The sequence below is a fragment of the Octopus bimaculoides genome, chromosome 5 (assembly GCF_001194135.2).
Source record: "Octopus bimaculoides isolate UCB-OBI-ISO-001 chromosome 5, ASM119413v2, whole genome shotgun sequence".
Classification (NCBI taxonomy): domain Eukaryota; kingdom Metazoa; phylum Mollusca; class Cephalopoda; order Octopoda; family Octopodidae; genus Octopus; species Octopus bimaculoides.
The window spans coordinates 116,068,653-116,073,283 of NC_068985.1; positions in this window are offsets into that span (position 1 = coordinate 116,068,653).

A 4,631-nucleotide genomic window follows, 5' to 3' on the forward strand; every position below is an offset into this window, starting at 1 on the left:
TATATATATATATATATGCGTACTGGCGATATAATTTAAAAGCATTTGGATTGCTATTTCTAGCAGGTAAAACGTGCCTGATTCACGCCATCTTTGTTGGCTTTTGTCACATGACTTCAAAGATCAAGGGGGATATAAATGACATTCGCTTCCTTAATTTTACGTCGGGATAAAAACTTTGGGCATTCAACTTGAGGCTGGAACAATAGAATGATTGATTTCATTACAGAATTTATTCTCATTCGTCGTTAATAACTGATGCAAAACAACCGGGGCATATAGTCATTATAGACGTATTATAGTCATGCTATTTATTCTTCTTTAGTTTTAGGCCACAAACCCAATTAGCCCTCCGCAGGAGCATGCTTAAAAGTTCGCACGGTGTGCAGCTTTTAAGCTAGTACTAAATAGCAGAAAAACAAAAGTACACAGTAAAGTGGGTTGTAGACATCCAAAATATGATGCCCTTATAGTAATAAAGCCGTGTCTTAATAGGACGTAATTACAGGTCGTTATAGAAATATAGTAAAGAAGCAAAATCGATAAACTATAATAAATACAATAAATAAACGAAAAAGAATGAAAGCAAATACATAAATAAAATAGTAGTAATTAAAAAATATCTGCATTTGATATTTATAATTAGTGCTTATGATAAAAGTTCATTAATATATGCAGGAAAAGGTTTTTGAAGGTAAATTGAGAACAGCGATACAGTCTTTTTACTGCTTCTGCTGCTACTAATACTACTACTACCATCACCACCAACACCACTACAACTACCACCACCATCACTACTATATATATATATATATATATATATCTTTATATATATATATTATATATGTGTGTGTGTTGCTCTATGTAAAATAAATAAATTGGAAAATAAAATTTATAAAGTAAACAGTAAAAATCAATTATAATAAAATCAGGTGTTATAATCAACATCGTTATCACGGTTCAAAAGATCGAACTGAAATGCGACCATGGAAATTTAAATAGCACATGGTTCAAAGAGGTTGAACGTATTCATTTATTAGGTCAAATAATTATAAACCTTAATTAAATTTTAATTATTATAGTTAAAATTTAATTATTGTAGTTAATGTTATTATATAATTCAATTACATTATAAATCTATTGATTATAGCTTATAAACCATATGCAATGTGCGGCAGAAAAGTTTCACATTTATATGTTTATGCAGAATGGGGAATCTTGAACGGTTTATTGCCGCAGCCTTTGTCAGCTGTGTATTAGACATGAGTGGTTGGTTGTACTGCCGTGTGATAAGTAGATAAGAAATTCTTATCTATATATTGTTTATGGAAATATTGTGAATTTATGAAATCCCAGGGTTAAATATATTACGGAAAAGTTTATTCCATTTGGATGAGGCAGGGACCCAGGATGTTCACAGTCCAAAGACTAAAACAAGAAAAATGTCAAAGCTATAGAAGTGTTCGTGTTAAACGAGGATGAAAATTTGTGATATTAATTTCAGATTTTAGCACAAAGTCAGCAGTTTCGGGGATGAGATTAAGTCAACTGTTACTTATATTATCGACACCGAAAGAATGAAAAGCAAAATCGATCACGGTAGAATTTGAACTTAGAAACTAAAAACTGACGAAATGAGGTCAGGCATTTTGCACACCGCGCTAACGGTTCCGCCAGCTCACCGCTCTTAAATAATTTATATTAGTATATATTGATTTCAAATTTTAGCACACGGTCAACAATTTCAAGGGTGGAGGTACGTCGATTACATCGTAGAAAATGCACCCAGCTAGCTCCCTAAATATATAGTACAGAGCTATAGATAAAGCAATCATAAATCAGGCTGCATCTCCATATTTACTCCTCTGAACGTAGAATACATATAACAAACTGAGTTATAAAAACGAATTATATGAAAGCGTTCGTGTAATTTTGGGGAAAATATTTTTCAGATGTCCACTTGCTTACTGTGTTTTGATGAAATATATACTCAATTAAAGGCGGTGAGCTGGCAGAAACGTTAGAACGCCGGGCGAAACGCATGGGGTCGATGTAATCGAGTTAATCCCTTTGTCTGTCCTTGTTTGTCCCCTCTATGTTTAGCCCTTTGTAGGCAATAAAGAAATATGAAACGTCGGCGCGCCGGGCGAAACGTTTGAGTAGAAAAAAATATATACTTAATCAGAGGCGGCGAGCTGGCAGAATTGTTAGCACGCCGGGCGAAATGCTTAGCGGTATTTTGTGTGCCGTTACGTTCTGAGTTCAAATTCCGCCGAGGTCGACATTGCCTTTCATCCTTTCGGTGTCGATAAATTAAGTACCAGTTACGCACTGGCGTCGATGTAATCGACTTAATCCGTTCGTCTGTTCTTGTTTGTTCCCTCTATGTTTAGCCCCTTGTGGGCAATAACGAAATAGGTATTTCGTCTGTCTTTATGTACTGAGTTCAAATTCCGCCGAGGTCTACTTTGCCTTTCATCTTTTCGGGGTCGATATAATCTACTGCGGTCGATATAATCTACTGGCCTCCTCCCCCGAAATTTCTGGCTTTGTGACTAAAGTAGAAAAGAACATTAGTCACAAAGCCAGAAATTTCGGGGGAGGAGGCCAGTAGAAAAGAACATATACTCAACTAATAGGCAGGTTTTATGAGAAATAAAGGATACATCAAAAGATACATCAACTCACAGACGTTCTAAATTATGATTATCAAGATCGGGGCATATGTAACAAAACAGCAACTCATTGTTATCAATTGCTTTAAGAGACCGAAAAGCGTTAAGAAAAGTTGGCTGACATATACAGCAGTGCATAGAATAACTTGAATTTTGAATACAACGGTTTTCTCTGGTATTAGCAAGTGAAGAAATATGAACTGGGTAATTCTATTGTTATTTTTAATCGATTGGTGCCTTTCGCTTGCTATCGAAAACAAAAAGGTAACACATTTCTGTTACAGATGCAGTGATTGCTGCGTGTGGAGGCGCAATGGCCCAGTGGTTAGGGCAGTGGACTCGCAGTCATAGGATCGCGGTTTCGATTCCCAGACCGGGCGTTGTGAGTGTTTATTGAGCGAAAACACCTAAAGTTCCACAAGGCTCCAGCAGGGGATGGTGGTGAACCCTGCTGTACTCTTTCACCACAACTTTCTCTCACTCTTACTTCCTGTTTCTGTTGTGCCTGTAATTCAAAGGCTCAGCCTTGTCACACTGTGTCACGCTGAATATCCCCGAGAACTACGTTAAGGGTACACGTGTCTGTGCAGTGCTCAGCCACGTGCACGTTAATTTCACGAGCAGGCTGCTCCGTCGTAAGCGACGGAGTGCCAACAACAACAACATTGCTGCGTAATTACAAATCTCGCTTTGTAACCATCTGGTTTCGGTTTCAATCCCAATACGCGACAATTCGAACTACGGACCAAACAATATTTTGTGAGTAGATTTGGTTGAAGAAAAGTGTTTAGAATCCCATTATATATGTTTGTGTGCGAAAGTTTTTGTCTGCTTGATCTCACCGCGCAGCTTGACAATCGGTGTTAGTTTCATTACGATACCGTAGTTTCGGCAAAGCTTTCGATACAATAAGTATTAGGATCGATTTTTCCACCTGAAATAAAAATAAAAATGAAATAGAAAATGAAAACGTCCATGTGGTTCTCCAACATGGCCGCAGTCCAAAGACTGAAACAAGTAGGACTTTAATACAGTTCTATATTTAAAAGATGCGGAATTATGTACATTATTTATATTTGACGGATATTTGTCCTCATCTTGTTTGTTGTTAACACAACGTTTCGGTTGATATGCCATCCAGCCTTCATCAGGTGTCTTGGTGAAATTTCGAACCTAGGTTCTGATTCTAGTTGATCTAGTCCTCTGATTCAGCAATGGCGTGTCGCAGGTGGTGTGACGCAGTCGTGACGCAGTCGTGACGCAATCGTGACTCAGTTGTCGTGGGAAGCAGATGTCGTTTTAGTCTAGCCGACCCGTATCACTACCACAGTTCAAGTTTTGATTTCATCCATACTGTAACCAAGATTACCTGTTATGTTACTTTTTTTATGCTAATATCATGGCTATTAAGAAATTCTGCGAATATTTTCGAAATAAATGTGATCTGAATCTAAGTTTTTTTTTTTAGTTTTCCCTTAATTTTATAATTCCTTTTATTTTATTGTTTTACAATATCAATCAGGAACAAGGGTTTCAAACTTCTCAGCAGTGGTTGCAGATATATCCTGAACCAACAGAATGAGTATATTTTACATAATACTAAAACTATAAACATTATTGTATTGAAGGGGTGTAAACACACCGTGTGACTAATCATGTTCTGAAAGGTCAGGTGAATAACGAAGGGTTAAAGACAATAACAGCTGCCATAACGAGGAATATTCCAAAATATGATGATGACATGGCACGAAGAATGGTAAGGAAAAATCGTTGTTTTTAATCTAGAGTAGTATGCCGTGTGCGGCTTCATTCAAGTTGACTTTAGGAGACACGCAAACCATAACATTTGGCAGATACCAGGAAAAACGTTTAAAACGAAATCGTAGCCATATTACTTTAAAAGCAAAGTATACACACACACACACACACACACACACACACACACACACACACACA